This window comes from Lissotriton helveticus, chromosome 3_1 (assembly GCF_964261635.1).
Source record: "Lissotriton helveticus chromosome 3_1, aLisHel1.1, whole genome shotgun sequence".
NCBI lineage: Eukaryota > Metazoa > Chordata > Amphibia > Caudata > Salamandridae > Lissotriton > Lissotriton helveticus.
The window spans coordinates 151,610,702-151,634,225 of NC_136061.1; positions in this window are offsets into that span (position 1 = coordinate 151,610,702).

Here is a 23,524-nt window from a genome sequence, read left to right on the forward strand (position 1 = left end):
GTAGCCATTTACCTAGATTTAGCTGCCCCCGAAAAAGATATTTTGCAAGCCTTTGGAGGTATTGCTACCTAGGCAAAAGAATTAATGACTGCCCCCAAATTAATGTAAGTAGGCAAGATCTGAAATGGTTTGGCAGGGATTGCTCCAGGCACCTCTATTTATTGAAGCTAGTTGTGAATCAGGTCACCAGAGACAGGAGCCAGATATTGGCTAGTAGGTAGGCCTATAAGTTGGCAATAAATAAATGTAAGGCTGCTCTCCACCCCCGAGCCTGAGATGAGTTAATACAAGCTAGTGCAACTGGTGACTTCTCCCTTTTTTGGAAGGTGGCAAATAAAACTCTTTTTTCAAACGGGTCATGTTTTTTAAACACTCTTTATTGGCATTTTACATATATTTCAGTAACAATTCCCCAAGGATATATAACATTCAGAATGTTCCTTTTGTTACAGGATCACAATTAGGTTTAACACCATTACAATAATATAAACAATAAACCAAAGCACGCAGCAGCTGACCAAGGTTTTGCACATCAACTTCGCCTGTTTCCATTATTCCGCGAGGAGGAGCGGCGGAGAACGGCCACCCTATCAGAGGTACCTTCCGCAACATTGCGAAGACAAGAAACTACCGACGCCGGTTATTTCCCGGAGCACGCCGTAGGTCCTTCGCCTTGCAGTTCTCCTAAGGGGTCCAAGTTTGACCGATACCTTGACCTTTGTAAGCTGCAAGTTTCGGCTAACCCGGGGTACACAAACCACCTTCCAACTCGGACCTAAGCGGCAAGCATTTCCCAGGCATACATTGTGACCTACTGCGATCTTTCCTCACAACGGCTTCCCTAGAGTAACTTCATCTAGGATTACCGGATCAACTCGACTACTTAGTACATGCCCTGACGAAATTCCCAAAGGCACCTATGGGGATGAAACGCGTTGGCTGTGCCGTTATATGTGAAAGAAAATAAAGAATATTTCCAAGGAAAAAAAACAGAAGATCTACATATTTAATGGACTCTTTGTGTGACTGACTTCATTGAGTGCGCCTCTCCACTCTTTTTTCTACCAATACAATAATAACTATGGGGCATATTACCAACAAGTAGCGATAATTATCGGTAAATAGGCTTAGCGGCGATTTTTTTATCGCTGGATATGTTAGCGGAGAAAACATGCTATTAGCAACGTTTTTCTCCATTGTGCTAAAATATCCAGCGATAGCGGCGAAATGCGTGAATATCGCTGAGAATACAGCGATATTCACGCATTAGCGACGAAATGCTCTTAGCCATGTTATCCACCTCCCATTGGATAACATGGCTAAGAACTGGTCTGAGCAGGCGTTGGTTTTTGGCAATAGCGGGAATATTTCCATCGCTACGCCTGCCATGCTAATAGGCGATAGCGAGGTTAGCGACTGCTTTCAGTCGCTAACAGGTTGGGTTCACCCACTTTGCATGTCATAAGTGATAAATATCGCTGACATGCAAAGCGGGCCCCAAACCGCTCGCTATCACCTAAAAGCTGTCGCTAACTGCTGTTAGCGACAGCTTGCTAATAGGGCGATAGAATTATCGCCGCTTAGCGGCCGAAAACGGCCGCTTGCGAAAATTCACTATTGCCACCCTTGATAATATGCCCCTATATCATTTTCTTACAACCTTAATTCCCCCTTCCCACCCAGCCTTTTGTGTCTTGGTGTCCTATGTCTGTATTCACATTGAGGGTTCAAAAGCCATCGCCCGAGGTACAGTGCCATGTTACCATCTATCCCAGTTCTTGTTCCGGGGTTTGTTGTGAATCCCTCTCCTCCTCTGCCTCCCATCATGGGGATCTCTCATGTAATCATCGCGGACCATTCCCTCACATCCTCCTCAAGTCTATCATCTTTCCTTATGGGTTTCATCCGTACCAATATGGCGGTTGCCCACTCTTTCATATCCCTCATCCATCTACTTGGAGGTGGTGGAGTCGGGCTAAGCCACGAAATTGCTATCCTTCTCTTTGCAATCACCAACCCCAGAAGCACGAACCTCCTAATCAGTTTTTTTCTTTTTCAGGGTAGGTATTAAATTCCATAAGGCTGAACGTATTGTCCTGGGGATGGAGCATCCAGTTACTATGTGTATAAGCTCCAGCACCCCCTCCCAAAATTGTTCCAAGCTTCTACACTCCCATACCATGTGCACAAAGTGTGCTGCTGCTTCCCCACACCTAGGGCAGGCATCTGACTGTTCTGGATAAATTTTGCTTGGTCTGTGTGGGGTTAGATAGACCTGGTGCACTACGTTATATTGATTTAACTTAAACCGAGTGTTAGAGCTCACTTCACGGTCTCCTTAAGGCATTCTCGTTCTGATATGGGTTCCTCCCGCTCCTCCTCTGACCTTGCTTGAACCAGGAGGGCAATGAAAAGCCTATGTTTCCGAAGGACCCCAGAGATATGGGAGATCAAGCACCACCCATCGGCCATTGATAGTATAGTTGTTAGAACCGCTGTACATGGGGGTTCCTCCAGGATGGAATTCCATATCTCCCTAGCCACTACCACAATCTTACCATACTATAGGAATTGCCCCGCTCCCAGTTAAATAGCAGCCATTGCCTCCTCTCGGGTCATAAATTTGCCATTATTGTACGAGTCCCCCATTGTAAGATATTCCCCATCCTTCCATCGCTGGACGGACATAGATTCCGGAATTTTTTTGAACGGCCTTACAACCCACAATGGCATGTCAAGGGAGTAAGGTGCCTTTCGGATTACTCTCTTGACTGTATCTTCCCAAATTCTCACCACATATCTAATCAGATATGGGTATTCGTTTGGGATGGCAGCTCCCATCATGAATAACTCAGGCAAAGTACTACCACCATAGGAGCCCACCAGTAGGGTTTTCTTCCCTCCAGCCAGTGGACCGGATATTGCAATTGGGCCGCTACATAATATAGATGCATACTGGGGATCTCCACCCCCCTCCCCCCTTCGACCCACTTCTGTTGGAGGGTGTCTATATTTAACAAGTTTCAGCTTGTTCCACCACAGCAGTTCCACCAATAAGCTATCTAGTACCAAAAAGTAGAATTTAGGAATTTCATAGAAGGAGTGTTGCAGGGTGTAGAGGCAATGGGGTAGTATTATCATTTTTATAATCGCCACCTTTCCCATTAGGGAGAGAGGCAGGGAGTTCCAGAATCCAACCGAAGCTTGCACCCCTTCTAATATTCTCCCTATGTTATGCTCTAGGAATAATGAGGGGGAATGCCATAGTTGAATTCCCAAGTACCTCATATCTTCTATTTTGGGTCAGGGCCAGCTATTATTTTTACCCATATATCTGAGCAATAGTGGGTGGACCACTTCTTAGGGTTTTACAACTTTGGTGAGCCAGTAGAGAAGGAGTGGGTGGGGGAAGGTGAGACGGGGTCTGTTTCCATGGTTTTAACCCTTGAGGAGGTCACTTCAGGTATTAACACCCTTACAAAAAATAAAGCACCTGGTTCTGATGGAATCCCTCCAGACTTGTTGTGCCTAGATAATGAAATATGGGGACCTCTTCTGCCCAGGTATTAAACAATGCTGCGCGTTAAGGGTGCCATGGCCTTGGTCATCGGTAGTGAAAGTAACAGTGTTTACGAAGGAGGACAAGGACAACCTCCATTGCTACCACCCTATCTCCTTAATTGATGTGGTATTAAAGGTCCCAGGAAGGGTTATACTTACCAGTATGATGGATTGGTCAGACGCTAATGGCATTCTGATGCATGTTCAATATGGTTTTAGACCGGGCAGTCAACGTCTGATCAATGTCTGAGCCTTTAATTAATTATTAAGAAGTATACTGCTGTCTGACCAAACCGCCTACACTTGACTTTTATGAACCTTACATCCTCTTTTGATAGGGTTAATAGAGCAAAATTGTGGGCATTGATGATAGAATTAGGTGTGGAACCCAATATAGTAGTGCTGCTGAAAGATCTACATGCGAACACATCAGCCTCAGTGCATTTCTCTGCTGCTGCTGGTATCACAAATTCCTTTTTCACCAGACAGGGGGTTCGGCAGAGGTGCATCCTTGCACCATACCTGTTTATCCTATATGTCAACTGGCTAGAGGAGGCCTTTCTTGAAGTCCAGGTGGAATGTCCTAAAGTGGGTTCAAGATCGCTTCTGGTGTTCTTTTACTCCGATGACGCGGTCATGATGGCTCGTACGGCCAGGGGGCTGCAGTTTTTTATTAATAATGTTGCCGTCTTCCTGGATAGCCTGGACTTGGTAGTTAATGAATCGAAATCTTATGTATGGTGGTGGGCCCGCGGTCTTCTAGCTCTATGACTTTCAAGATGGGTCACCACACTTTGGGAAAAGTCCCCACCTTTAATTATTTAGGGGTACATTTTGATGCCAAGATGCCAAGAACAGCAGGTGTCCTCTCCTAGATAAGAAAGTACTGCGTGTAAAGGGGCCATATTTACAAGGAAGTGAAAGTCACGCAGGGTGGCTTTTCCTGTCCATGTAAATATAGGGCAGAGAAATGCGCTGCCAGTGCGTCACAAAAAGTGACACACTGGCAGCACAAGGGGCTTGTAAATATGCCACCTAGAGCCTTCTGTAGGCACAGAGTTCACAGCTGGGCCGCGGTGATCTCTAGATATGGCAGGCGTCAGGGTGGCAACACAGAGCCCTCCACCGCTCTAACGGACTGTGGGTCGCCTGTCAATCTTTCAATCAGGCCCTTTGTTGCCCAAGGAAAAAGTTTCATGCAGGAACTTTAGAGTGCCCATTCTGTAAAACACAATCTTCTGCTTTATCAGAAATGAGTAGAACAGCAACTTGGAGGCCAGCTACATTTTATCTTCCCTACAGCTTAGATTCTGACTTGAGGAGTAACAAGTGGATTGTCCGTTCCTCGGATTCATCTGGCTGGAGATCTTCCAACTCCCTTTTGTCATGATCTGCAGATTGCCCATGCATGTCCATAGTGGACAGGGAAGGAGACACTCTCCTCCAAACTTCCAGTGGGTGCCTTGTTCTACAGCAGAAGAGGTCACAAAGATTGGGAGCGTTACTTGGTGCAAGTTTCAGAGCTGCAGCATGTGCACTACACGAAACACACCAGTGGGGGCACTAGGCTTTAAATCCACGGCACCACGGGGGCCTCTCACAAGCGTTGTAATGGTGGCAGTCACCTTCAATAAATGGAATGTAAACTCCCAGGGCCGGTCGACCCCCCATACGTTGCAGGGGCGGCCTTAGGCATGTGCAAGCTGTGCACCTGCACAGGGCCCCCAAACCCCCAGGGGCCACCACGCCAATATATATCCTCAATATAATAATCCTCTGAGGATGGATACATATTTGCGTGGTGGCCCCTGGCAGGGATTTGGCGGCCTCCGGCTCTGTTCCACTTCCAAACACCATGACCCCCTCTCTTCACTGGCCTTCGCGCTCTGCCCCGCCCGGACCCCCTCTTCCGGGGCCCCCTACCTACGCTCCCTGCACAGGGCCGCCATGAGCCTAGAGCCGCCGCTGTACGTTGCTTAAGACAAAGGTCACTACAAGGTGTAGGCATTTTTTTTTTACAACTGCTTGGGCTAGAGAAGCAGACACTCAGTATTCAAAACGTAACACAGGGGTTAGGGTTACATTTAGTATTTAGAATTTATTTCTACCCAAACAAACCCCTTTTCAGCAACATTGGGATAATGAAAAACTGGAAAAACATAACTTTCTAAGTTGTACCATGCAGTTTGTATGGAGCTCTTTGATGGCAGTTCATAGCTCACTGTGCTGGATTACTATTGTAACTTATGAACTGCACAGTAAGAAATGGATCTCTGTGACTAAAGCACTACAGAGCCATGCACATAAAAATACACTTATGTGATATGCGTTGTGCACATTATTTGCAGCAGGCACATTAACCCTCGGTCTACCTTAGATGAGTAAAAACAGCCAGCCACTAAACCCCAACTCATTTCATTCAGCTGGAAGATTAACCACCCGAGATATCTGGACCCTTTTATTGTCGCTGAAAAGTACTCAATTTACAAAGAACTCTGCAGCAGGTGCTTTGAAAACTATATCATATTTCAAAACACAGGGAGGCTGCAAACGAAAGTGAGTTCTGTTTGGATTATGCTAGTCTGCTGATTTTGATAGTGGTGTGAGTGTTTGATTGGTTCAGATGCTCCGTCCATCACCACTCCCTTTTGTACCGCTTTGTTCGCCATAAGTTGGCAGGGTATGCTCAGACGTGAGTCCCTTGCTCACTTTGCCACTGGATTCAAGCAAGCCTGGCTGAAGACGGCTGAAATGCCAGAAACCGGTCCTCGGTAGCTTGTTTCCGGTCCAGGGAAAGCATGGCTTGGCAGTTCGGGCTGGACTGTTCCCATGAGGCACAGGGTCAGACTGCTTTGCATATAGCCATGTCTGAACTGGGGTGGCAGAGTGGGCTAAAGAACGGTGATGGATTAAACCCAGATCTTTTGACTGGGTGTGAGTGTTTGATTGGTTCTGATGCTCCGTCCATCACCACCCCCTTTTGTACCGCCAACCAATCCTGGAGCAGCTCTGCAGCTCCAGGATTGGTTGGATTCGCGTGGCACAAGGGAGGATGTCCTTTCTGCCCGAGTGCGAGGACAGCGCAGGAATGAGAGAAGGTGACCGGAGCCTGTGGCCAGCAACATACATATCTTGAGTTTTTTGGGCATCGCGCATCACCATATTTTTATGTTGTTGGCCGCTATTTATTTATTTATTTAGAAAGTTTTATATAGCGCGAACAAGATCTTTGCAGATATCAGAGCGCTTTACAGACGAAAACAACAGCGTGTGAGTAAAATAGCAATTGGGGTGGGGAAGATACATGTGGGAGCATAGTCATCCAGATACATCTATAATGATACAAGTGCAAAATACTTGATAGCGTAAACACTCAGGCAGGTCAATAACATGCGTCATACAAAAATGCAAAAAAGATTAGTAAAACTGAATGGTACACCGTCTGTAAGTATCATCCCCAGTAATGATTCAAGTGTATTTAGCCATGAGGATAGCTTTTACTTCTTTCTTAAAAAGCATGGTAGAGGAGATGAGTCTGATTTCAGGGGGGAGGGAGTTCCAGATCCTGGGTGCCATTCCTGAGAAGGAGCGTTTATACGTTTTTTCCTTGCGATATCTTTGGGGCTTTAGCAGGAGGTTGTTTGTGCCTCTGGTGTTTCTAGAGCCTCCGGAAATCGTCAGCTTTTGGGCGAGGTATCCGGGTGAGCTCAGGTGGACAGCTTTGTGCGTGATGCAGGCGATTTTCAGATGAATTCTGGCTTCAAAAGGCAGCCAGTTCAGGGCTATCGTTATAGACAGCTGGACTGTCAAGCCAGACGTCAAGGAGAGCTGCCAGCTGGAGACTATACTGTGCGCCAAGGCTCCTCTAACCCCTGCAATGATCTGCTCCTAAAGCAGAGAGGATGGTGCCCGTAAGAAAAATCACTGTAGCACCAATGCCAGAGGTATGCACCAGAATCTTCATTTAGTCATTTATTTTCTATAGCACCAACTGACTCCTTGCAAATACTTCACAGAGCTTTGGCAACAAGAAAAGGGAACAACAACTCGCCATTTAGCTTCTGATAAGGGAAAATGTCCTTTTTAATGGTGACATGTGGGTAAGGTTTGCCTCCAGGAGTGGGGTAGAAAACACAGGGGAAGACAATTAGTGATTGGTGAGGGAGCCAGGCAGAAACAGAAGCTGGAGTTAGGGTGTTGGCTGGTGAAGTGCAAGTGTAAGGAAGCGGTTGGGGCAGACAGCCCAGGATCGGGGTTGTAGCGTAACCAGCGGCCCTCCGACCGTCGCATCTCTCCACAGGCCACAAGGAGAATTGCACACCGCCCGGACAACAACCTATTGGTTGTCTGCCCTAACCCCTTCATTACTCTTGCACTTGGAAGGGTTATGGTTAACAATCAGGCAATGTAATTTTAGTCCTGATGATGATCCTAAACCTTGTACAGAATCGAAACGCCGTCAACAGTTTATGTAGTTTCACGCTAGTTTTCCATTGTGTCACCCAACTGTGTTTACTACATGTGGTCAGCTTGGTTAAATTCTAATTCATTACCAGTTCCCCCTTAATTTTAGAATTGCCTGCCATTTTCTTTTTTTTTGTTTCCCCTTTATGTAAATTTGGTTTGTCTATCTTGTGTTATATGTACTGGATGCAGGATTGTATCCCACTGTATAAATTGTTCACCTTATTTTGCCAAATCTTTTACATTGATTAAATCATTGTCCGGCTGGACAAGTTTTGCTTATAGCTCACATTGTTGTCTATAATTCATTAATTGCCCCTTATGCATTTTGCTAAATTAAGGACCTTTGTTGTCGAGTATGTAACCCTAAGCATATATAAGGCCTTGTTTTCTGCACTCCTCAGACTGCCTCATTCAGTTGCTAAGGCCTCTGTGTGACGTAGTCTCACTCATTTGAGGTTAATAAAGATGCTCTTTTCTATTTCAGCTTCTGTGCCAATTTCTTCTTTGTGAGTTTAAAAGGACCAAGTATCAGTGGGACCCCTGAGAAAGTTTCTTTGTTCTACAGCACTTCCCCGCCTGCTTTATTATTTCTGAACCCCGCCGGTGTGGATACCTGCTTCTACTTTTCGGCAGATCCGTTCCATGATTGGTGATTTTATTTGGGGGAACGGGGGACGGAGGGTGGCGCTGGATACACTAATACGCCCGAGAGCGGAGGGGGGGCTTGCGTTGCCAGACTTTGAGTTATATTATTTGGCTGCACAGTTCCAGGGGCTCACCCAGGCGGTAGCTCTGGAATTTGGGGGTCCCGAGCGTGAAACTGAGTCCGACATACCTCGGCACGTGCTGTCGTTTGTTGTGCTCCAACAAAAATTGTATATGGACTCATTATCCTCTGGGGAACATAGTCTGAATCTTTGCTGGAGACGATACCACTGTAGAGCTTGGGTCCAGCGCCCATATGCCCCGGAGATACCCTTGGGAATGTACACCGCCCTCCCACACGGTGGGGACTGGTCAGCACTTGCGGAGTGAGAGTCACTTGGAATGCATGTGTTAGGAGACCTATACGAAGATGGCGTTTTACTGCCCTATGGTGTGCTGCAGGAAAGGTTTGGGCTCCCACGGGGGCACTATCTAATTCACACAGCCTTGGTGGCTGCCATCCAAAAATACTGGGGGAGGGGCCTATCGGAACCACCGATGAGCTTAGCATGCCAATACGTGGTAATGGCAGCGGGCACCTATAAAGCCGTCACCTGCTTATATCGTCACATGCTTGGGGAGGCCTTGCCGCCGTTACAGAAGATACGTGACCAATGGGAGACAGATATTTATAAAGAAATTCTAGACACGGCCTGGTCACATATAGTCAAGAGAGCATGGAAGAGCACTAGAAATGCCAGATTCCAACTAGTTAATTTCTTCATACTGCATAGGGCATATCTCACCGCGGCGAAGATAAATCAATATTTTCACATAGACACAGCCCAGTGCCCCCGCTGTATACTAGTGGATGCTGGCCTACTGCATATGCTATGGGATTGTCCTCATTTCGGTACGTACTGGGAAGATGTAGTGGTGCTACTTTGTAATGTTACGGAGCGGCAGATTGCGCCAGACAGGGGCACCTGCCTACTACATTGGTTCCCCCACACTAGCAAGACAAAAGTAACTAGTAAATTCCGGGATTTGGGGTTGTTGCTTGCCAAAAGGGAAATCACAACCCACTGGAAGGCTAAAGGAAAGCCCACCTTTGCCAGATGGAAGGCTGCATTGCTTACATGGGCAGGGAGCAAGAGCACAGTTCGTCTGTAACAGGCCCAAAGATCCCACAATGATAAGGCGCTGGAAGCAGCGCGGGCATGGGAGGGCATTGAATCTGCATGTTTTCTGTAAAGGGAGCCATTGGACGTGCCTGAAGTGGGTTGTTATGTGGGTTCATCAGGGAAGGCAGAGAATAAGTCTGGCTGTGGTGGTCTGTATGGTCTGAAGTCTCTGTAGGAGGTGTGCTGCGATTCCAACATAGAAGGAGCTGCTGTAGTCCAGTGGGCTTGTGATGCGGGCCTGCGTCACAGTGTGTCTGGCGTGTAAGGGTAGCCAAATGCATCATCTATACAATGTGGATATTACCCCAAGACCATAAATGTGCCTGTATGTGTTGTATGAAAGAAATGGTAGACTTGTGGCTTTAGCACACCTTTGTGTAAGTTAACAATTGCTTGCTTCCTATCTTTTTATATACAGAGACTCCACAGTCGTAAAAATACTGCTAGTGAAATACCTCTGTGAATAGCAAACAATTGTAAACTTACACAAAAGTGTAAGTTTTTAAATTGAGTATCAAGTACCTTCACAAAACAACACTTTTTACATAGTTTACACATAATGTATACATAGGTTACACATGGTTTACACATTTAATTAAAACATATTGAGATAAACTAGACTAAAATTATTTGAAAAAAATCAACTATATTAGGTGTGCTAGGCAAAGTGATCATGAGTTCACACTCCTCCAGCAAAGCAAGTGCATCTGCTTGTCAAGTGCATTGTCTGGACTAGTTTACTTATTCTGAATTGCAGCTTATTTCTCATGTTTGATCTTAGGAACCATCAGGACCTGGCTGCGCAATGTTAGCAACTGTGCAAAGATTCAGGTAATTTTGTTATGGTTGGGCCTGGTTGCTATAAAAATAGGTTCTACAAACGGGACCACGTAGCAACAGTGGTACTTCAGTCTCTTATCTCAAGTTATCATTTTTGCTGCAATCTTTCATTGAGAAGATGACATTGGGGTTGTCATTTATGTTATGTTATTGTGATTTTTATAGCGCTTAGCTGCCCCAGCAAAGGGGCGTCCCGGCCCTTTAGCTGGCAGAAGAAAATACCAATACATAACTGAGCAATAGCAAAGAGGAAAGGCCAGGGCGCTATAATGGACCAGGAGGAAAGAGGAATGTTTTGATGGCCCTCCTAAAAGCAGACAAGTCCTCAAGGGCGCGGATATGAGCTGGTAGTGAGTTCCAGAGCTTGGCAGCGAGGTAACGGAAAGACCGACCTCCAGCCCGAGATCGTTTGAACCGTGGAACTGTCACCAGATTTTGGCCCGATGACCTTAAGGAACGGGAGGGAACATAGGTGGTGAGAAGATGCGCCAGAATCTGGGGGGAAGACAGCTTGAGAATTTTAAAAGAAAGGCAGAGAGTCTTAAACTCAATCCTTTGAGCCAATGGGAGCGCCAATGGAACTTATAAATGGTTGCTTTCACCGAGCAGAACCTAGGTAGGCCCACCAGGGCTCTAGCCGCAGCGTTCTGTACGCGTTGCATCCGAATGACTTCCGCCTGATTGGCCCCCAACAAGAGTGAACTCGCATAATCTAATTGTGAGAGTATAGTGGCCTGAATTATCAACTGTCTGGTCGGGGGGTCAAAAAATTTCAGGGCTGGCCTAAGCTCACGCAATATACCAAAACAGGTAGCAGCTACTTTTTTGGTATGTCCTCAGAAGCTAAGAGCGGGATCCAAATGTGTCGATCCATTTCGACCCCTGAGTCATCATCAGGAGCAGGGGCCTAGTGGATCTGTTGGGCTTGAATAGTAGAGGTGGACATTGGCAGGAGCTCACAATATTGTACAGCCAAGACTGAGAGCCCTGTACAAGTTAAGAGGAATACTAATGGAAGTGGCGAAGTTGGCAGAGAATGCTTTTGTACTTAGAAAGCTGCCATAACCAGGTGCATCATGAAAGTGGTCCCTGTCCAGCTTTTATGCAGAGGAGAGACCTGTTTCTCTCTCCACGCTGGAGGCCAGGTGAATCCTAAAATGGCTCGAGGATCAGGTGCTGGGATCGGCAAATTCTCAGGAAACTACAAAAGTGTAGTCTTCTGGTCAGCATCATTGATCAAATTCCTTTTAGACTGCTTCGAGTCCACTTGGTTTGCTGATTTCACTGATTAGTGGTGAGCGCGCAGTTAATGACGGCATGCACCAGTTTCCTGGATTAATGAATCATTGGCGTACTCTGCCAAAGTGGCATATAGCTTACAAATGGACCCACAATGTCTCAGCACCACAGCCCAACCTGTGACATCATTGTTATACCAGACCTGGAACCCAACGGCAACTGAGCAAATGTACCTCAGTCTTACTTCCTTAATTCCTGGTCATTATCTTTCTGTACTTTCAACAGAAAATACAGTAAATTCTGACTAAAAGTAATCCAACTATTTTAGTGTCTGGTCCCACACACTAAGAGACTCTTTACGATGTCGGTCGGGAAGCATTCCGACTAAATCGTTGTCGGAATGGTTTCCGACCGACTCGGGTTCGGAGAGTCTGACTGACAATTACGATGTTTCCGAACACCGTTTGGTCGGACTCCCATTGACTCCAATGGGAGCCTGTGTTCCAACCGACAACACAGACTCCCATTGAAGAAAGGGCTGGGTGCAGAAAACTTTGCCCCCTGTGGCGGGCACCCCATGGTGCCTGCCACACTGTGCATAGTTGCAAAGTGGGTTCCCATGGGTACCCCCACGGGCCCCAACCGGAGGCCTCCAGGTGAAGGGGGGCCTGCTACGGTCCCCCACAGTCAGTCTCCGACAGTCGTTCCATGTCGGACAAACCGATTCGGAAAGGCTGTACAAATCCGACATCGTAATGCGTCGGGTAGAAACTCGGTCCATAGACCTGTACGATTTGGCTCCAACTGACTCAGAGTCTCCGATTGACGGTCAGAACCGAGTCGGACAGAATGAACAGTTACCTCCCATGGTAATAGGTCGGTTGGAAATGTTTCCGAGTCGGTTGGAAACAGGGGTTCCGACACAGTTTAGGTAAATCCGAATGCCGGTCAGTGCCTTTCCGACCGACATCGTAATAAAACCCATAGTGCACCTGTAAGAGACTTTTGTGGGTATATATTTTTTGGGCATTATTAAGAGCAGAATGCATTTTCACCTTTGTTTTTGCATGTGTATACTGATGTAGTATCATTGCTTTTGAAACCATGTGTGTAGAAATTCTTTTACCTGATAGATGCCAATTAGGCCACATTTTTGTGAAAATACCATCTTGTCCAAGATGGAAGTGGCCTCTGTCCCTCATCCTGCTCCCCAAACCCCCTGCCTCCCAGCTGTTCTTCTCTCCTCGCAAACTCTGCAGCATACAATCAAGGTAAGATGTAATGGTTTATTCCCACTGTTGTTGTTGTTCTGCTCTCAATGAACTTTCCACTGTTCCTCTATGATTTGAAACATTTACAAGGTTTTTCGGTTGTTCACTGTAGTCCATTCATTCACTTAAAATGATTTCCCTGTCACTCATCCTGCTTTCTACCCACCCACTGTCTCCAAACGCAAACTCGGCAGCACACAGTCAAGCTAAGGTGTAATGGCTTATTTACATTGTTATTGCTCTGCTCTCGATTAACCTACCTTCTCCTGTCCCACTATGATTTTAAACATTTACAAGCCTTTTACGTTGGTTTACTGCAATTTATACATTCACATAAATGTTATTGTTAATATATCTGGTTATGTTCTAGCATCTCAGGACGATATTAGCAAAAGGAGGTTGACTATTTATTCATGTGCTGAGTTAGAGCTTAGGTAACATTTATTTTTCATGTGCTCTGATTTGATGATGAAATTATACATTTGTTCACACCACAGTGAGACTGTAGTTTCTGTAATTTTATAAGCAAAAATAATGTATAAAAGCCCTTAAGATGCTGTCCAATTTCTTACCTATTTTACGGCCCATTTGGGACTTTAAATCATTTTTTTTGCACACTGTATAACTCTTTATTTGAGAGCCTTCATGGTATTGTCTCTGCACAGCCTATTTTAAATTATGAACTTAAACCCTTTAACTTTTCATTGACCTAGAACTCAGTTATTGAGTGGGCCCATTTAATCCATCTCGTTTAACTGAGCTGTGTTTCTGATTTTTGATGTTTTGGGAGGTGCCTCTACTCAGGGACACATTGCCTCGTAAACATAAGGTTTAATACCGTCTCCAATCCAGTGAAATGCAGGATATCTGATTGAGGTACATTTTTGAATATCTCAATTTTGGGGTACCATTTTGCTTTCATAGGCCCCCAAACCTGATCTACATCACCCTTGCCAATACACTATTAAATATAATGCACAGCTTTGCCAGTGCACATAGAGCCTTCTTGGTAGCGCACTTACAATTCAGCACCTGAGACCCAGGGACAGTTCAGCCAAAGCACCCCAACAGTGGCATTAAGTACCTCTTACTGCTCCTTTAATGGATCCCTCACAAGGCTGCACCAATGCAAGCCAAGTATGAGATTATTTTCACAACATAAAAGAATCTCAGTATGTAACACAAATAATGCAGCCAGGCACAATTTATACTTTTTTTTAAATAGAAGTTGCAGTGACACAGTGCAACTAGCAACCTGTAACCGTTCTGCAGGAGGCTGTCTACCAGCAAGAACGCCCCCCTCTACCCACATCCTACCCCCAGATTTCTCCATCAGAGCCTGCTTCTTTCTGAAGGCTAAAATCATAACATTTGTCAGACCTTCTTTTCCTATTGCAAGCCCTTACTTTTCTGCTCAACTGAAATGTAAGGCCCTGTTTAGAGATTTGCCCAGGACATTATGGGCCAGGTGTGCCAAATTCTTATTTTGCATTTTTTCCTAAATAACAATTCGATAGGAATTGCTATTTAGGAAATGCAAAATGGTATGTACAAAATGTGCAATTCCTACAGAATCGCAATGAGGAAATGCTATTGCATTCCCACTGATGGGCCAAATAGAAAATGGTTTGCATTTCCTAAATTGTGATTTTCTAATAGGAAATCGTAATTTAGGAAATCCAAACGCAAGGGTGCCTCTAGGCTTAAGCCCCTTCCCCCAAGAGGCACCCCAAAATTAGTCGGGCGCCTGCGTTTCATCATTTTTAAAAGCATTTTTTAATTTTGCACGATACTATTGACTTTCAGTTGATGGTAATAGCATTTCCTAAATGCCCAATTCACATTTAGGAAATGCTTTGTACATGTGCTTTATGAACCGCTAATAGGTAATCCCTATTGTGTTTCATACAACGCGGTTGCAATTTGGAATTTCTACCTGGTGGAAAATGTAAATTGCAACCGTTTTCTGGCCTTTGTGTACATGAAAAGGCTTTTTTGCATTTCTTAACCCCTTGCATGCGGACGCGATTCTGCGCCTGTGCGGCAAAATCGCAAGTGGGCAGGTTCATGACGGCCCCTAGCCGTCATCAGCACACGAGCGCCGTAGTGCATGACGGCTGGGGGCCGTCCTCAGCATGCAAGGACCCTTAACTCAGTGGGCACCCTCACCTTGTGATGGTATCCAGTAGCGTAGCCGGTGTGTCATGGGCAGGAATAAAATGGGCCCTCTGGAAGCTGTTTGAATTATAAAATACAGCAATAATAATCAGGGTTCAGTGAGCCCTTTAGGTCTCTGGGCCCCTGTGCTACTGCACCTGCTGCACCAAAGGAAGCTACTTGCCTGGGTACAGCGAGGAGGCAACATGCTACAGATGTACTTCGGTGGCTCCACCGAGCTGTACGTTGGGGTCAGCACGTCCTATGTTAGTTAATAACCGTGCTCACGCCGGCTGGCATTCCGCATCACCGAGATGGCTTGCGAGTTGCTTGTGAGCCCTCAGGACAAAATGGCTGCCGCTCGATGGGCGCTGCACTTGAAACAGTAAATTAAAGGTCTTCATTATCTTATTTGATAGTTGAATTCAAGGGAATGAAACGCTGCTTTGTTGAGTGTAAGCGCATTTTGAAAGGTCTTTGGTTGCTGGAAGGAAATTAGGCGGATCATATGTCTCTTCCAGGAAACACATGGCTAATTTATCAAGCACAAGCCCAGAAGCTAACATTTATAGTAGTTTAGCACCTCTATAAAGCTTCCTTCAAACCAGCGAAGTGATTTAAAGTAAATAGTAAACCTCTGACACCTCCATTACAAGTTATGTGAGAATTCTGCATCGGTAAATGATACCGCGCGGTGTCTTAATTCTGGGATGCGGAATTAACGCACTATTAGGAATGCTCTCTGTGTTTTCTAGGTGAATCAGGAGCTCGAAAAGGCCGAAGCATGCCGCCCAAAAAGAAGAAGGGAGGCTTCCTCAGGGTGGGGAAAACTAATTATCACAAAAAAGAACTATTGCAAAATGAAACTAGTACACGGCTGGGGAGCAAAATAGGGAAGAAAAAAGAAAAAAATGTCCTCTACCACTAACAAAAATGGAGCTATCGGGAGATACATATTTCACTTCAATCCAGAATATATAAACAAATGATGAGAAATCGGAAAAAAATTAATATTCTCTCATGGAATGTCAACGGCCTTAGAACGATTAATAGGAGGAATAGAATTTTTGAATACTTGAAGGAGTCTAACAGTGAAATAATTATACTACAAGAGACTCATCTCTTGAGCACGGAGTGGGATCAAATTGGAAAAAAGTTAAACTGGGTGGACGTCTGTGTTTGCACTAAACAAAACTGTAATATCAAAGGAGTAGCAATCCTCATTAAGAAATCTCTTAAAGCAAAAATCGAATATCAGGCAGTAGACAGTAATGGAAGATGGGCCATTATCAGAGTAAGAATAGATAACAATATCTTATCCATAGCTGGATACTATGGCCCTAATTTAGACGATCCTCTCCCACTGCAAAAATTGTACTCGGAGCTTCTATCTATCTCCGGCTCCATAATCCTAGGTGGCGATTTTAACATTCTATTGGACCCAAAATTGGACAGATCACCACCTAGTAAACATGTGAACCTTCCTAAGATGAGGGAATGGCTAGGAGTATATAAAAAAGATTTAGATTTGACAGACATCTGGAAACAAAAGGGGGACAACAAGCAACCATTTACTTATCATAACAAAAAGTTGGGCCATAGATCCAGGATCGACTACTTTTTGGTAAATAAGAGCTTATCAGAAAATGTCAGTAGAATTGAACATATTCCAGCCCATTTATCTGATCATTCCGCAGTCCAATTATCTTTACATATTATAAATAACTACCAACCGCCAAGATGGACAGTTGATCGAACTATACTGTCTGACTCACAAAGTATAGAAGAACTAATAATGGTCTCTGATATCTTCTTTAAAGAGAATCAAATTGGAACATCAAAAAAAATTATATGGGACACATATAAGGCGGTGGCTAGGGGGAAGCTGCTAAGCTTGGGTGCTTATAAATCTAAAATTAAGAAGCAGGAAATCAGAAAAATGGAAAAAGACATTAATAAATTAGAAGAGCAATTTATGACAGGAACCTCTGCAGAAATGAAAGATTTATTGGAAAAAAGGTCCTTCAACTCAAGGAGAAACTAACTGACTATCTGGAAAACATAGTGAGTAAAAAATGGGAAGCAAGCAAACTGTCAAATCACGAGTATGGGGAAGGATGTGGAAAAATGTTGGCTTGGAGAACCAAAACAAGGAACACAATATCCTGTATTGAGAACAACCAAATGATATTGAGCTCTGATGACTCCGTGATAAAACAGGAGTTTACATCATTTGTTTCCAAACTATATAAAGAAGATATAAACCCAACTGATGAGCAAATCAGTAAATATTTAGATACCGTCTCATTACCATCACTAAAAAAGGAGGAGGAGAATGGATTAAATAGCGAAATCAAAGTTGAGGAAGTAAGAGCGGCGATAAAGAATTTGAAAAGGGGTAAAGCTGCTGGCCCGGATGCGTTGCCAAACGAATTTTACTTAGCACTGAAAGATTCAGTAGTAGTTCACTTAACAGACCTAATGAATAAAGTATATATGGACCAGGAAAACATTCCTGACTCCTGGAATGATGCCACAATCAGTATCATATTAAAATCAGGGAAAAATCCAAAACACTGCGAATCCTATAGGCCTATATCATTGTTAAACTGTGATTACAAGATCTTCATGCAGTTCATAGCAAAAAGACTGTCCACAGTAATATCAAAATTAATCCATCCTGATCAGAAAGGTTTCACAAAAGGCAGACAACTTCACGAAATAACACATGAACTTTTTGCAACAATCGATATAGCCATCTGTGAAAAATTACCGTTAACCATATTCACCTTCGATACTGCCAAAGCATTCGATAGAGTAAACTGGGCCTTTTTAAAACAAACCATCAAAAAATACAACTTAGGGACAAGATTCGGCTGCATGATCAAAGAAATTTATAAAAAACCAAGAGCAAAAATATTAATCAATGGATCACTCACCAGCAACATTGAAATACAAAGGGGGACAAGACAGGGGTGTCCTCTATCTCCTCTTATTTTTAATCTTCCCATCGAACCACTGGCTTGTACCCTGAGAAAACATACTTCAATATCTTCTTTCAGTTATCATATGTGGTCAAAGAAAGTGGCACTATATGCAAACGACTTGATGATATTCACAGATAACTATGACAATTCCTCCAACGCAATAGATGACACGATTTCTAAGTTTGGCAAGGTATCTGGTTACCTAACAAATCAAACAAAAACTGAAGCCATGAGTTGGAATACACAATCCAATACTACATACTCCAGAAACAAAATAAAATATCTGGGGATTATCCTGGTCAAAGAGCTGGAGAAAATTCCACAACTAAACCTGAATAGAGTGTTTGTAGAAACAAGAAGACTGCTTAAAGTGTGGGGCGGGCTTCCTTTAACCTTTCTGGGAAGATCGAACATTTTAAAAATGTCAATTCTACCTAAGTTCACATATCTATTTAACACCATTCCCATGGAATTCCAGAAAAACTCACTGAAGAAAATCCAAGGTGAACTAGCCAGCTTCATTTGGGCATCTAAAAGTACGAGAATAGCATGGAGCAAACTAAGGAGGAAGAAAGATCAAGGAGGAATAGCGAGTCCAGATCTCTTTGAATATTACAGGGCTTTTCAATTTAAGAACATGAGACCCTTACTAAAAAATTATCAATTCTACCCAGAGTATTTAAAGAATTTGACAGGCAAAGCAGATAATTTCTTATTCAAATTCGGCCATCCAAAATTCTTTAAGAGAATAAAACTAAAGATTTTATACAATGCCGCAAAATTGTGGTACCAAATTAGAAACACAGTAAATATACCTTACTATAGCAATATGGCACCAATATGGGACTCCCCGGGCACACCTGACTGCCTAAAAGACTCTCTGGCTTTACCACTAAAAATAGTCAGAATCGAAACCTGGGGGCAACTCCTAAAAGATAACGACATAATCACGTGGGACCAAATTTCTCTAATCACTAACTCCAATATATCTAAGTTCAAATTCTACCAGCTGGCTAGCTGGACCAAATTTTTAACGGAAAAAAAAACGGGAAATGAAAGTTTAGAGAAAGAAATGATAAAATCCTCAACAGTAAAAAAAGAAATATCGAAATGGTACTGGGCCCTTGTAGAGGCTGGAGAGGAAGACTGCTCAGTCCCAGAAACAACCTGGAGGAAAGATATGCCCGAATTAGACCTTCATTTTCTTTGGCAAAAATCTCTAGAAACTTGCTGGTCTAGCCTGAAAGCAGCAACCCTGAAAAGAAATCACTTGTTTACAGTCCATAGGTCTTACTGGACCCCAAAAAGAATGTCGAAATTTAAAGGAGCCGATATAAAATCTTGTTCTAAATGTGGATTGGAGAAGGCGAATGATATTCATATGTTCCAAGAATGCCCTCTACTCACAACCTTTTGGCATGAAGTTGGTAAGACGATATCTATGGTCTTGGGTCATCAAATAGATGTAAGTATTACTTTAATTATTTTTGGGATTCATCTTACAAGAGATGTGGAGATAAGTATTTTGACTAAAAATCAGGAAAGACTATTATTTGTACTAATTCTACTCGCAAGGAGAGAGATCTGTATCAACTGGATTAAACCAGCTCCTCCTCTGCACGCAAACTGGCTGAACTCTATATTAACAACGAATAAATTGGATAGGAAAGGGAACATAAGTAAAAAGTCAAATTTCTGGTAAATATGGGAAAAACATTTTCAAATACCAAGCTAATACCTCAGTAAGACCCGCTCACTACATCCAATGATTAAAGCGATTACAATAATTCAGGTGGAATAAGTTCTGCCGAGTAGCCAGGATGGCTAGCTCCCCTCCTTACCAAAAACAGAATTATTGGTAATGATAAAAGATAAACGAGAAATCTGTTTATAATCAACACCGAAAGGGATACTCCCCAACTCAGTTTGTGATACATGGGGCAGTGAAGGTAAAGAACGTTGAAATAACAGACTCCCGAAACTCCTCATACATATAATCGCAAAATGAGGATAACATTTTTTTTTTTTTAAATTTAGCACTGCTTTTCTTTTGCAACTGGTTTACCACCTACTTGAAGTAGGCACTAAATTGTGAATGTTTTGCAACTGCATTCCCGTTACAAAACATTCATACATCATTCAACGCCAAGAATAGACCTCGCAAGCTATTTGATTTGGTCAAAGACCAATCCAACAAACCTCCAAAGAAACGTCTAAACCCCTAATATCATGCAAGGAATTTTCATCCTTCTTCTGCGACAAAATCTGTGCCCTAGGAAAGGATCTTTAGTCCGCAACTCACCACCAAAATCTGTAGACTCTACCTCTTCTCTCCGCGCTGTCCTCTCAAACCTCATCCAAAAACCAAGCGCACTGGTCCAACTTTAAAATCTATGACGAATACTCTATCTTGAGAATTCTAGCCTCCTTAAATCAGAACAATCACTTCAATGATCCTCTCCCCTCTAACTGCCTAGCTGCCGCCTCTCAGGCTATCATCCCTTCCAGGACTTCAATAATCAACGCCTCCCTCCTACAGGGTTCAATACCTGATTCTCTTAAGGCTGGCCAAGTCATCCCCATCTTAAGAAAACCTATGCTGGATCCTGCTTCCGCCGACAACTATAGACTCATATCCAACATCCCACTCCTAGCCAAAGTTCTGGAAAAATGTGTGCCACAGCAGCTGCGCCTACACATCACCAACTTCCACCTTCTAAATGACTTTCAATCGGGTTTAGACCTGGACACAGCACGGAAACCACCCTCCTCCACCTCGACCAAGGCAACACCTGTCTCCTAATCCTCCTAGACCTATCTTCGGTATTAGATACGGTTAACCACGAAATTCTCCTTGATTGCCTCAAACTCAGATGGGTTTGGATGGCACCGTCCTTGAATTTCTGTGGTAGAAAGTTCTGGAATCTGTGTGGATCCACAAATTTCCACCCAACCAGCGTTCCCCAAAGTCTTCTGAGAAAAATTATACCTCACTTGTGTGGATCGGCCTAATGCCTGCGACAGGAAACCGCGCAAAACGCAACGTGGTCGCACCTCAATTTCGCAATGAAAAATGGCCCTTTTTGTTGGAAAGTGCCTAGCTGTAGTTTTTGAACCCTAGCTCTGCCGGCACCTGGGGAAACCTAGGAAACCTATACATTTTTGAAAACTAGACAACCAGGGGAATCCAGGATGGGGTGACGTCACTGCCTCCCACCAGGTTCTGTTAGCCAGAATCCCTTGCAAACCTAACAAATGGACCAAAAAAACACACTTTCCCCACATTTCTGTGGTGGAAAGTTCTGGAATCTGCGTGGATCCACAAATTTCTACCCACCCCACGTTCAGGGCCAGACTGGCCATAGCGGGCACTGGGCGTTTCCCCGGTAGGCCGCTAGGGTGGGGACCGGTTTTGTGTCCCTGGGGGGCCGTTTTTGTTACCGGGGGTCGGAAATGTTGACCCCAGTAACAAAATCGGCTGAAACCCACTGTCGCAAACTGCTCAGCGGCACTCCCCCTGACCACAGGGGGGCCAGCTGAGCAGTTTGCCAGGGCCGGTTTCTGTTCTCAGTCCGGCCCTGCCCATGTTCCCCAAAGTCTTCCGAGAAAAATGGTAGCCCACATGTGTGGGTCGACCCAGTGCCTGCGACAGGAATTGGCGCCAAACGCAACGTGGTCACACCTCAATTTTGCAGTGAAAAATGACCTTTTTGGACAAAATGCCTAGCTGTAGTTTTTGAACCCTAGCTCTGCCGGCTCCTGGGGAGACTTAGCAAACCTATACATTTTTGAAAACTAGACACCCAGGATACTCCAGGATAGGGTGACTGGACTGCCTCCCGCCAGGTTCTGTTACCCAGAATCCCTTGCAAACCTAAACAATTGACAAAAAAACACATTTTATCCACATTTCTGTGGTGGAAAGTTCTGAAATCTGCGTGTTTCCACGAATTTTCTTCTACCCTGCGTTCCCCAAAGTCTTCCAAGAAAAATGGTACCCCACTTGTGTGGTTTGGCCTAGTGCCTGCGACAGGAAATGGCGCCAAACGCAACGTGGTCACACCTCAATTTCGCAGGGAAAAATGACCCTTTTTGGGCAAAGTGCCTAGCTGTAGTTTTTTACCCCTAGCTCTGCCGGCACCTAGGGAAACCTATCAAATCTATACATATTTACAAACTAGACACCCTGTGGAATCCAGGATGGGGTGACTTGACTGCCTCCCACCAGGTTCTGTTACCCAGAATTCCTTGCAAACCTAAACAATTGACAAAAAAACAAATTTTCTTCACATTTCTGTGGTGGAAAGTTCTGGAATCTGAGTGTATCCACAAATTCCCCTCCACCCTGCGTTCCCCAAAGTCTTCCGAGAAAAATGGCACCCCACTTGTGTGGGTCGGCCCAGTGCCTGCGACAGGAAACGGCGCCAAACGCAACATGGTCACACCTCAATTTCGCAGTGAAAAATGACCCTTTTTGGGCAAAGTGCCTAGCTGTAGTTTTTGAACCCTATCTCTGCCGGCACCTAGGGAAACCTAGGGAACCTATACATTTTTGAAAACTAGACACACAGGGAAATCCAGGATGGGGTGACTTCACTGCCTCCCACCAGGTTCTGTTACCCAGAATCCCTTGCAAACCTAAAAAATTGACAAAAAATACACATTTTCTCCACATTTCTGTGGTGGAAAGTTCTGGAATCTGCGTGGATCCACAAATTTCTACCTACCCCGCGTTCCCCAAAGTCTTCTGAAAAAATGGTACCCCACTTGTGTGGGTCGGCCTAGTGCCTGCGACAGGAAATGGCGCAAAACGCAACATAGCCACACCTCAATTTCACAGTGAAAAATGACCCTTTTTTGACAAAGTGCCTAGCTGTCGTTTTTTAATCCTAGGTCTGCCGGCACCTAGGGAAACCTAGCAAACCTATACATTTTTGAAAACTAGACACCCAGGGGAATCCAGGATGGGTTGACTTGACTGCCTCCCACCAGGTTCTGTTACCCAGAATCCCTTGCAAAACTAAAACATTGTCAAGAAAACACTTTTTCCCAACATTTCTGTGGTGGAAAGTTCTGGAATCTGCGTGGATCCACAAATTTCCTCCCACCCAGCGTTCCCCGAGTTCTCCCGATAAAAGTGGTACCTCACTTGCGTGGGTGGGTCAAGGACCTG